Genomic DNA, 13460 nt, shown 5'->3' on the forward strand with positions numbered 1-13460 from the left:
ACAAAGAGCAGCAGGGACCACAAGACCACCAGGGGATTTAGCAGCTGAGTTCCTTCTCACTCTCTTTATTTAAGAACATTTACTGTAATTAGTATCCTTGGTAAAACTGTCAGACAACCCCTTTAAGCTATATTTACTAAACCAATAACAGGTAGCAATGAGGGAGATCCCTCAGTGTCAAGACAGAGCTCACCTTTACATTGTCTTCCCCATATCCAGTAGCCTAGCAAGGTCAGGTAGTACCCAGTGTGGGAAAATTTTTTCCACCCCCCCAATTTTGAAATAATTAAAAAAGGAAAAACAAGATATTTACAGTGGTAACTGTAATTTTCTGGTTCATTTACTTAAAATCATGCTGCATACAGCTGCAAAACGAATCTCCATACATGATCTAACCCCCTTGTCCTACTCTTTCCAAACATAACTCATTTTCTGCACTACATGGAAATTTGTTTGTAGCCCTTTAGGCCACTCTCACACACACTGTTGTATACCGCTATTAGCCATGCTAACCACGGAACAACGCTCCCATTGATTTTAATGGGGTTACTCAGATTTGAGCTTAAATACGATTTTCGAGAGCTGTCTGCTCTATTTTTGTGTTTTCATCTTTTTTAATACACATCCTCACTAGAGATGAGCGAACGTACTCAGTAAGGGTGATTTCGCAATCGAGCACCGCGATTTTCGAGTACTTCACTACTCGGGTGAAAAGCACTCGGGTGCGCCGGGGGGCAGGGGGGGGGGGCGCGGTGGAGCAGGGGGTAGCAGCGGGGAACAGGGGGGAGCCCTGTCTCTCTCCCTCTCCCCCCCACTCCCCTCTGCAACCCCCCGCTCACCCCCGGCGCACCCGAGTACTTTTCACCCGAGTAGTGAAGTACTCGAAAATAGCGGTGCTCGATTGCGAAATCGCCCTTACCGAGTACGTTCGCTCATCTCTAATCCTTACCAATCACAATGATGGGGTGCATTAAAAAGCGATGTCAAATTCTGTATTATGCATTCAAAAATACAGTTCGAAATTGAGGTAAAAATGCAACAATTTTGAGCTGTGTTTTCTAAACGCATGCGTGCGAGTGGCCTTATGGTGCGTTCCTGTTTTTTGTTGTACTTTTGTACCAGAATTAACAAAAAAACTGCTTGAGGTATTCAAAGACCACATTCGTTTTTAAGAAACTGCATACATTATTAAAACTGCACGTGTTTTTGAAGCGTTTTGTAATTGTGTGTAATGTCTGCAATTATAGGGCGAAGTCAGATGAGCGTTTTTTGGCACGTGCCTATGTGCGCTGAAAAAAAAAAAGTCTATTAGAACCATTGGTTCCCTATGCAGTGTTCACATGTCCATTTTTACAAGTGCAAAATCTTTGCACCTGCAAAAGATAGAACATGCATGCACCAGCAAGGTCCATGATGCCTGTAAAGATTCCCCGCAGGGAGTCCCCTCATCACTGAACAGTGTGACAGCTCTGTCACAGTGTTTAGTGCTGAAGGGACTCCCTGCAGGAACAGAAGAATCCCCTGCCACAGCTGTCATAGCTGTGGCAGAGGATCGCAACTTTCTCCCATTGCTTTCAATGGGGCCAGAATTGGGATGACGGCAACCCCCGCAGTGATTTTCAGGGAGGACTTGAAATATAATGAATGGCTGAGTGCTGCCTCTGATTGGATGAGCGCTGTGACCAATCACAGCTATCATATTATATTTCAAGCCCTTCCCCGAAAATTACTGTAGGGGTTTTCTGCATCCCATTGCTTTCAATGGGGTGGCAGGAGCACTGGCCACATTGAAATCAATAGGCACAGAGAAAAAAAAAAAATCACTCCACATATGTTCAAAATGTGCAGGCGTATTTTGAACATGTGTAGAGCACATTTTTTTTTGTGCACATAGGCGCATGCAAAAAAAACGCTCGTCTGACTGAGCCCATAGACAGTATATACAGGGAGATGTATAACTTATACCAGAGATAGCTGATAGATAGATAGATAGATAGATAGATAGATAGATAGATAGATAGATAGATAGATAGATAGATAGATATCCTGGACCACTTCTCTGTGTGAGGAGAGCAACAGGGCATGTAGACACGATTACTGTACACTGTGGCAGCAGGAGGCAGGAGCAGCAGGATGATGACACCCTCATCCTGCTCTGCTCCACTGCGTGCCATGCCATGCGTTTGCCTCCCTCCTCCTCTTCTTCTCTGCTTCAGGTTCCTCTCTGGTTTGAACTGTTGGCTACACCGCATTAATTACACGGCCGGCAGTGCCTGTCACCCCCCTCAATGATCGCACCCCTGGGCGGCCTGCACCTGCTGCACCCCCTTTCTATTCCATTGGTCTATCCGGATTCTCATATCAAGCAGCAGCTTCTCCTGCAGCTAGTCTGCACCTATACTTCTTGTAGGCTCTGCTACAGTGCTATGTTGGGCTTGAGTTCATTTGAAGCCTTCAACTGCCTCAGGACTGAGTTTTGGTTACTCTGTACCATTTCCTAAATTATGAGGTCCTGCAGGTGGCCGATGTCATGCCTTAGCTGCCAGAACTCATGCACCTTTATGGTCAGGTCAGTCTGCAATCTGGACCAGATGGTTATGATTCCTCATAGATGGAGAATGATGAGCTCATCACTTGGCTGAGAAAGGGAAAGCTTAAACCAGCTAAACAATGCAATCCCAGTCTTGTAACTTGTTTTGAGGTGTCTTCACTTCCTGGCTGACAGTCATGGCCTGTCTATAAGGATGCATCACTAGGTCTCTGCAACCTGTTCATGTAGCTACAGCTTAATTAAATATCAGTGAAGTGAGGGGACCCAGTCGCAATTGAGCCCCCTACACTGATATCACTGTGGACAACCCAGGCACAGTGGGCTCCGGTACCTGCCCAGGTTTGCTAGATGCTGATCTGACCTTGTCCATACATGTAATCTAGTAGGAAGCACAGGCTACTATTTTTTTTTGTCAATTGATATTGCATATCCATTTGTCTGATTTTATGTTCCTGTTGTTGGTGTTTGCTGAAATGGACAAAGCCACTGTTAAGCCATTATTGCACAGGTGCCGGTAATGCTCATAGTTTAGCTCTAAATGCTAGGTTGCACCGGGACTTACAAGTTTAGCCCAACAATGATTGGTTACTGACGAGCGATAATAGTGGTACTAGTACTCATGTTCTAGCTCCCACTGTTACATGAGAGTGAGTGGTTGCCGCTAATGCTCATGTAATAACACCTTTTGAAGGGTTGTGCACATACATTTGTAATTGCTTTCTTTTTCGATACATTCCTTAGCTAAGATACTTTCCCTATCAAACTCTGCAAGACATTTTAGGTGCATTCAACTATGTACTGTTTTTCTCCTGATCGGATTAATTTAACAGCAAGCACTATGGGTAATGATGATACTTAAGTATTTTTAATAATAAACCATATTCTTTAAAGAGATTAAAACCTATCCTTGCAGGGATCAGCATTCAAAGGCAATGGAGTGTACAATCTGGTATAAGCAATATGCCTGATGAAATACTTAAAAAAAAAAAAAAGAAGTACATTATGTTTTATCCTGTTTTAGTATAGTTTCATCAAATGACTGTTATATTTAGAAATAAGCTGGAGGAGAACAAAAAACAAAATATCCCTCAACTTGTAAAAACTCAGTGTGTGTCTCTTCCTGCTATCAAAGTTAAGTATATGCCATAGTAATTTAAAGCTAAAGCCAAGTTAGGATTCGCAAATATAATAAAGATGCAAATAATCACAATTATGATAATAATAATTTAAGTCTCAGGCAAATACTGTAGGATTTGAAACATAAACCATCTGTCCAAATAAAGTCGGAAGAGAAATATTCTGCATCCTTCTGCAAAATAAGCTGAAAAGAAGCAACTTTTTTTCTAATAGTTCTCTTTTATAGTTTATGCCTGACCATATTCATTATCAAGTACAAGTAATGTAGGCATAGCCAATGTCTAAAAGTAACAACACTCTTGGGGTATTTATAAATGATTGCAATTAGCAAGTATTTCTAAATCCAGCATTAGAACTCTTGAATGTTGTATGGCTCTGTAGTTCACAAATAGGAGATGACACAATGCCTCTAGGGTGCCACCTATTAGAAGGTAACATTCCTGCAAATCAATGTCTGACTTTTAACAGGCCTTGTAAAATGAGAGAGAAATTAAGCCAAAGTCAGTGCCTTCTCCATAAGGAAAAGATAGCCATGTACAGACAGCTGTTTCATGGTTTTTGCCGTCATCACTGTACAGTAGGTTGCTGGGTGGGAGGCCTTGATGTGGGGCAGGAGGGATATAGTCTCTTCTTGGGAAGAGCATCTAGTAGATGTGAGGTCATGCATTCAGCCAGCCAGTAACTGTGCACTTTGTGGAGGACAAAAATCCCCAAAAAGCTGTCTGTACATGGTTATCTTTCACTTCTGGAGAAGACTCTAGTTTTGGATTATATTCTCAGTAAGGTCACAAGGCAAGTTTAAAAGTCGGACATCAACTTGCAGAAATGCCACCTTCTAATAATTGACAGCATAGAGACATTGTAGCATCATCCATTTGCATACTGCATTTCCCATAAAAGCATGCGTGACCCTATAAGTCTGCACACATCTACTAGGTGCTCTCCACAAGGAGAAACTATACCTCTCCCAATCTATAGTTTGGTATGCATAGACGTGTGTGAGCCATACTGTACCTTCCACTGCCTGACATCGTGCTTAAAGTGCTTTCTGTTCATTAGTTGGTGTCCTCTTCCCAGTTGCTTTAACTTCTATACAGTATAGGGGAAGCATGTTTTTAATGCAACAAAGTGGTGCTGACAGTGCTTGACAGTTTTAAGCATCTGTTCCAAAGCATCTTAAGGTACCCATATACCTTCAATAGCTATTGGCCGAATGCTCATTATGTCGACAACTACTTGTCTTGATTCCCCACTCTAGTGGTGGCTCATCTCCACGGAGGACAGAAGAATCAGGTAGTGAAATTCAATATGTCTGAACTTTCTTTCCTCAGACATCATCTGTCAGGGAATGTCAGGGTAACCCCATACAGGAGTTGTCTAGCCCTACTGAAATTGATGGGTTTGGAATGTGTCTGAGCGTCTTTTAATGCCAATCGAATAAACTTTGAATCAATCTACTACTTTTGTATCTACAGCTTCTGTACAGACCTATGTTTCCATGGTTAAAGACTAGAAACAAAACCTGTGGAGTGTGATTCTCTACCCCCTTTTCTATTGTCTGAAGGTTAGCAATGCATGACCAATAAAATGTGGTTTTCTTGGCATTTTTACTGACGTCTTATCTCTTTTTTTGCCTTATGAAATGTGGTCAGCTCTTAGCTGTAGGTCAATAGGAAATTTGCAACACACTACACAATGGTACAGATTTGATAATAGATAATATAACCTTAGGCCAGGCAATCAAAAAATGCACCAAATTTATTGCTGTGCCTCATGCTGAATGATACATTTGGTGCATATTTAGACACTGTTGTCTAAGCTTACACCAGCTATTCATTATGTTTAGCACAGAGTGGCATTGCTACAAAAAGAAACAGAACCACAAGACCCCATTAGGCAAAACAGGGCAAAAATTGGATAACTCAGCAGTGGAATAAAATTAACTGGTAACATGAATCCAGATTCCTGTTGGATCTTACTGATAGGAGGCTCAGAATTTGATGCAAGTAGTATGAATGGATGGGCCCTTCTTGTCAGCTGTTCAGATCAAATTTGTGGCAACTGCAAAAAGCTATCCTGTACACATGGGCCACTATTCTTGCATAAAGATTTCAATACCTGGTTGAATCAATACCATGATAAATTCTTGTGGTTCTGAAAATCAAAGGAGTTCAAACACGCTACTAGATGGGGGTCTCTAATGAATTGGCCATTCAGTATACACTGTTGATGGTTCTGTTCTACTTTCCTCTGAGGAGATATTTACAAGTGGCACCATGTGTGCCAAAGATGGGTCTATTAAATGTGATTAGAATGTGGAACATCTACTACTCGTAGATCAAAAAAATGGTATTTTTTTCTGAAATTACCAGCTGTAAAAAAGCAGCTGCAGCACTAGTCACAAATGGCAACAAGACTGTAAATTCTTGTCTTCATTTGTAAATTGTAGGGCATATTGGTAAGCATTTTGCTTGCCATCTGGAGCCGTGTAGCACAAAAACATAAGTATATCATTATTAGTACATTGTTACAGTAAAACAATAATAGGTTGAATTTAATTAATTCTGTGACAATTGCAAAATTTTTCAGATAGTGAGATGCACAGAAAGCAGCACAACCAGTATTCAAGCTTAACCCTTTCCAATCCACTGTCTAACGTCTAAAGACATTCTGAGTGATGGCTGTACAGCTCCAATGTCGGAAGACGTCCGGCAGGGTATTCTTACTGTAGATTACTGGCCGCTCTGTTGTCGGTGGGCCTCTCCAGCATGTCACTTATTGCAGTACTGGTCTAGCCAGCAGATGGCGCCATTGTATAATGGCAGAAAGAGAAAGCCCCCTAGGAAACCGTGATTACAAAATTGGATTGCAAAGGGTTAATGTGGCACAGGAGCAGGAGCACGATCCCAAGTAGATCCGGACTCAGGTATCCATTAGCATAACCTCATAGATTTCCAATAAATGGATCAGCACAAAGGAGGTTCTTCACATGATATCTACCTTTATTCCTCAGCAAGACATGAAGCTGCAACGTTTCGACCCGCCTTGGGTCTTCTTCAAGCATGCTCCTGTGTGCTGATCCATTTATTGGAAATCTACCAGGTTAATTGCAAAATTTTTCTCAGATTTCCTATTATTATGTCAATATTTCAAAAATAATTGTAAACTAATGTGTTGCTAAATATGGTCTTCTCCCACCAAAAATAAATGATGTAGGTACAGAAAATGTCTTTTACGAAACTGTTGCAATGCATACTGTATATTTAAATGATCCTGCAATGTCCCAAACTATAAAACTAAGTCAAATATATTTTTATGCTTTATGTAAGCTTTAAAATATGTTCAGTAAATTTCCATTTTATATGGTATGTCATATAAAAATATCATGTAGATACAGCAGATAGATTTTTGTTGCAGAAATGTGGTTCTTACATACCTTTAACTGTGTGCTAGTATCCTGCAGTGCTGTATAATGCCTACTTCACATCTCCCTATGTGACCTTGATGCGTTTCTCACAAATCCTGCTTGAATGCTCCTAGCACGTAGAAGATGTTTGCACTTGTAAACACAGCTATAGATGTTTGTTTTTTTTTTCTTTTTTTGCAGAAACTAGAGAACACAAAACTGCAAAACACTAGGCAGTTGTCTTCTAGAATCAAACCCCAGTGACAACAGGTGACAAAAAGATAGATCCATCATGGGACTTATGCATTAAAAGTAAACTATGTCTTCCCTTTACTATGATCAGTTAGTTAAATTAAAGACTATTAGGTTGATATGATCTCTAGGCTTTCTTTGGTATCTATTAATATTTTTTCGAAGTTACCTTTTACATTTTAATATATGAAGGACCTAGCTCATGACATTAGGAGGACAATGGTAGATTATAATAGGGATAATTTGGGAGGCTGCCCCATTCCCGATGTTTCGGGTACCGATGGCCGCTCAAAGCACCCCTAATAACTATCTGGCATTGCAGTAAGAGCAGGGATTGTGGCCTGCCCAGGCATAGACCATCAGTCCCAATAAAGTATCACCGGGAAGTATGGTGGACAATGAGTAACACAATAGAACATCCAGAGCCAAGTCACGAGGAGAGGAGGAAGTTGGTGCAATCTTGAGCTGCATCTCCATCATTAGAAGGTGAGCTGCTGGGCTGGAGTTGCTGAGATAGTTTGCCATGATATCAATGTCGAATAAAGAGTCTAAGAGTATCAGGTTACGAAGGGAGTATTGACAGGGCACCAAAAGAGAACTCTTCCTATATGAAACAGGACAGTCATATTTAACCTGCTCCTTATTGTCATAACATCTTAGGCATAAGCATAATAGAACAATAATCAAAAACTGCAGGAAGTCTTTTTTATGTCCACATGGATTTGCTCATTGAAAGGGGCTAAATTCATGTGTGTATCTGTGGACATCAAAGTGCATAGCCATAGCAGAATCCTTGTGGAAAAATCAGTTGCAGATTCCACTGCGTAAACATGAAATAAGCTCAGTTCCGGAAATGTATCTATGTATTAACTTGTAGTAAGTTTGGTTGTGGCACTGTATCTATGTGGCAAATTTGTTACTAAGCTTGATGCCGGTACCGTATCAATGTAGTAAATTTGGTTCAGACACCGTACTTATATAATAAGCTTATGTAATGTTGCTATATCAATGTGGTAAGGTTAGTTTTATATCAGTTTTAGTATCATATCTATATAGCAAGTTTGGTTCTGTTATTTAGTAAGCTGGTACCATATCAGTGAAGCAAGTTTAGCTTTTGTACCGTATCTCTGCAGTAAGCTCTGTTCTGGTACTATATCTATATCATTGGAACAATATGAGTACTCTATATGTGTTCCTGCCATTTTTAGATTGGATATTCTGTGACATGGGATATGCAGCTATTGCACATGTAGAAAAAGTTAATAACCTATGTCATTTTGCTTTAGAATATGGACTTCTAGCAGTTGGAGAACACAAAACATATTTTTGGAATATGATTTTTAAATCCCAATAGTAATTTGTTGTGTCAGATGTCCAGCTCCTCTAGTGAAGCCTCAAGCAGCAAAATTACATAGATGTCAATGAAAGCATTTGCGATTTGCCTTACAGCTAATTGCCTTCAGTATTTGTTCTGAGAATTAGATGAACTAAATTCTATTTTTGTTTCCTTTTTTTGTTAAGAAGCATAAATGATATTATTTGGTTGCAGAAAAACTCCAAAGCAACTATTCAGAACTAAAAATAACAAGTAACATATTGTAAATAGTGGATTATGAACAGTAGACCAGGCAACACATCGACTCAGTAGTTAAATGTGTTGTGCCAAGATGAAAACCCACAGAAAACATATAAACGCTATGTAAATGTTATCCTACACCAAAACTGAGCCCCAAATCCAAGGCTGCGAGCCAATAGTGGTTGTGCCAAAACAAAAACATCCCCTATTCACAAGATAGGGAAAACTTTAATGATTGGAGGGGTTCTCGAGCTTCGGACTCTCATTAATCAGCAATTGCTGACCTATGCTGAGGATAGGTCCTCAAAATTAAAAGTGGGTAAATCATTTAATGACTACTCGTATTGTACACATAGAGGGAAATGCATAAAGCTTTTTGCTCCAGATTCTAGCATTAAAAAAGTTGCAAAATTTTGTAACTTTTTGTCCTCTGCATCGTAAAGAGCACGTGGCCTATCAGAACAGGGCGTGGCCACCAGAGACTGCCATATTTATGTTAAATTTACACCAGAAAATGGCATAAGTTATTCTAGAAATGAACACTGGATTGGTCTGAATGTTTCTGCGTAGGTACAAGGAGGAGCCAAGGTGCACCTAATATATGAAGTAACTTTCAGCACAACACAACTGGATGTGATTAAAAAGTTCTCTCCCAGGCTCGGCTATCCTCTAACTGAATTTGGACCCCAGAAGCATATCTTATAGTAAATAGATTTATTTGCACTAACATTTGACACCCCACAGAAGCATTGGATTTACTCCAGACCCCAGCTAAGAATTCAATGACTTTCACTCCCCCAGGAAAATGCAGACAGGGCATGCTCTAAAAAAGTAAGATTTCTTACAAAGTGTCTGATTTTCCCTGAGGGCTTAGTCACACGGGCACATTGGCGCCCGTCTTACTGCAGGATGGAGACGTCTGCACTTCAGGACGGATGTCTCTCTGCAGCGCCGGAGGAAAGATCATGTGACCGGCTTCATTGCCGGTCATGTGTTCTTTCTTCTGTGCTGCGGGGAGTCGTCCATCCTGAAAGACGGACGTCTTCTTCCTGCAGTAAGGGCACAGTCACACGGTCACATAGGCGCCTGTGTATGGGTGCCGATGCGCCCATGTTACTAAGTCCTAAGGCTGTGATTGACCATCTGCACTGGAGGACGGATGGCACCTGTCATGGTTTGATCCATGCAAAGAACCAGACAAATAGGTATGCTTTGGGGTAAGTTTGGAATCTGTAGGTGAATGCTGTCCAGACATTTGTGCGGTGAGTGCTGTGATGCATTATTGTCCTGAAATAAGATTGAGTGAATAATAGAAGAGTTGGACGGTATTGAAAGGAAGATTTATTTAGCTAGGAAGCCTGGTGTCTTTGGAATGCAATGGTATTGGTGACGTTTCACTCCCCCCTCCTCTGTTCTTCAACCTCTGACTGACATTCCTGAGAATACAGTGAACTAAATAATATATTGTAAATTTACAAACAATTGTTACGATCTAACACTGTAGATGATAGCAATTCAATTTGGCCAAATTTGGCAAATTTAAATGTACTTGAAATATTGTATCTGACCAAAAAAAGGGTTTCTTCGGAAAATATATTAATTTGACATAGACTCATCAGGGTGAAGTGTTTGTTTGTCTTTTCTGCCCTCCTCTAAGCTGAGTTTCCTTTTGACTGCTGAATTGGCAGTCATAGAAGTGCTCAGCTGTTTATCGCTTAGGTATATTATCAGGATAGAATGATATAGAATGCACTGCCAGGTGAGTAGTGTGTTGTTCCCCCAGGTGGACTACCAGGGTAGAGAAGTATCACCTAGGCTAACAGGATAGAGTAGCCAAGCAGGCCAGCAAATCCTTGTTCTGAGTATTCAGGTGAAATACAACAGGAAATTATTGGGAACATGTTAAGTAATAGCTCTGACCAGAAAATTGACCGAAAAACATATAAGCAACTTGTTAAGGAAAGAGAGAGGTTTACTGAAATGGCTAACAAAGTAATAAAGGTGGCAGAGGAGGTGACAAAATGTTGCTTTAATGACAACTGTAATAGAGAGAATCCTGACTATATGCTGACAGTACCTTTTAGCAATGCACAGCATTGGAGATCTAGGCATCATTTATGGACTGCTCAATCTCCTTATCAGTGTATATGTCTGGCACACATTCTAATGCTCTCTAATATATTTTGCAATATTTGAAGTATGTAGCAATGCTGAAATAGCTATTAAGTGTAAAAAGTTAGAAAGCCATTGCTTCACAAAGATAGATAAGAAAGTCATGTTATGTTCAGTGAAGAGCTGTGCTCAAGGAGACAGAAAAGGAGGCGTGAGTAGCATGAAACTTGTATCGCTGTGAAAACTAACCATGGCTTGCTTGGATTGAATGAAACATTGTACAGCATGTTAAGTGAATGCCAGGTTTAGAAATAACTGTGGCTTTAGAACTATGCAGTATTTTAATTGAGTGTACAATTTCAGAGCTGACTAATGTTTAATGTATATTATGAGACAATCATGCCCATGTAAAATATGTAATTTAATTCAGTATCAGCATAGGGGGAGAGATTGCAGTAGATATGAGAAAAGGGCATGCTATACAAGTGGATTGTGGAGATGAAAGGTTGGATAAAAAAAATTATGAAAAACATGAATGAAGTAATGAATGAAGTAAATTAAACGGTTTCTACAGGTATGTATGTGTGCCTTTAGCAAAAGGCAAAAAAAATGTTGAATGGGAAAGATATAAGAAGGTGATTTAAAAAGGTGTCTGAAGGTGTGATTTAAAAGGTCTGTAAGATGGGAATACGATCTTTCTTGATTTCTCCAAAGCGGGAGAAGTTTTCTTATACACAGTATGAGTATATGTGTTGTATAGGAGATGCGAACATTGAACTAGTTAGTGTTAAATGAAAGAAAGAAGAATCAAACAATTGGCCAGTTTCAAAGGGGTGAAGCTAAATGATGTAAGGGTATACAATGGGTCGACCCTCTCCTCAGCAAAAAACGGGTTGAGAATCAAAGGCTCTGAGATACCGAACACTGAAAACTAAATTTTGGGTTGTGAGGAAAAGTTGGGTGGAAGTAACAGTATCTGAGGAAAAGCTGGGTGAAAATAAGAAATTTTTGTGCTTGACAAATCTGATGAGGGCATTGCAAAGAGAATCAGATTAATAATGAATTTGCTTAAAGGGTATCACATTTCCAATGTGGACAGATTTTGTGGATTCTTTTGCCCCATTATAGCTTTTCCACCTTTAAATTAATGAAACCCTCACAAATAAAATATTTCCATAGTTCCAAATTCAGCTACATTCTTTCCGCTAAAATTTGGAAAGGGGGAAGGAATTTTACTAATTAAGCTTATCAATGAACCTTTGGGGCTGTGTTACTCTATACTAAGTGTGCTGTTATATGGTACAATATCTGAGTGTGGAGTCACACAGCATTGCTTCTATATCTCTATCCCTGATAGAGTGTTGGTTTGGGTATGGTAATATCTTCTGAAGTATACTTGGGGAATCTGATATGAAAGGGAACAAATGGGCTTAGATTATTTTGTTAATGACACAATAGAATTTTCAACACCCTGAATTCAAAAATTAAGTATATGGATTTAATGTGTAGGTCAGGCTTGAAGGTAAGCACTGACTTTAGGTATGCTTTTGCAATCAAATTCAATTTCACACCTTTGTGGCACAGTGGAATTTTTTGTTTATTTTAACCATTGGGTAAACCAGTCTAGAACGCAGAAGCAGTGTTTTGTTGTCTTTGTACAAGTCCACACACATCTTCCTGGAGAGCACCCGGTGGCGCAGACTGTTAGGGTAGCAGAAATGCGGTCATAAGGTGTCACTCACAACCTGCATGGTTCTGGTAGCCAGACCAAGGTTAACTCAGCCTTTCTTTGATAAAATGAGTACCCAGCTTGCAGGGTGGTAAAAGATGAGTGGTGAAGGAGATGGCAAACCACCCCACAAAAACAGTCTGCTTGCACCATTGGACTTTGCCTTTGCCTACCTTAGATCTCCACCAAGCTCACACCAAGGATGTGACTCTTGAGGCTCTAAAGAGCTGAAGTTAAGGAGGGTAGATGCAGTAGACGACTCTCCTTAACTGAGGTACGGCTGCTAACTTGGTTGCAACTGGAATGGGTGTGGATATTTCTCTGTTGCTTAAATTGCAGGAACAGGTCTCTCTGAGGGAGACTACGAACCACACTGTGACAGGGTCTGGAGGAAGGATAAACTCCTGTGCTTTCTCCGCGTGCTCTACATTATGATGTCACACCTGAGCCATGAGCTAATCCATCAATCCAAGAAGGCAAGGTGTGTTATAGTGTTTTCTGTTTGGTTTGCCACAGGGCTCAACACTGCTACATGGTATGTGCCTGTTATAATCCAGACCAACTGGTCAATGTACCTCCTCGCTGCAAGACAGACTATCCATTTCAGTGACTGCAAATGAATGCATACAGCTACCAGAGGTAGGTGTATTGGAGTTTGTATTGTCTGCATAGACCTCTTCTTCACTAGAGGTGCAGC

This window comes from Eleutherodactylus coqui, chromosome 10 (assembly GCF_035609145.1).
Source record: "Eleutherodactylus coqui strain aEleCoq1 chromosome 10, aEleCoq1.hap1, whole genome shotgun sequence".
Lineage (NCBI taxonomy): Eukaryota > Metazoa > Chordata > Amphibia > Anura > Eleutherodactylidae > Eleutherodactylus > Eleutherodactylus coqui.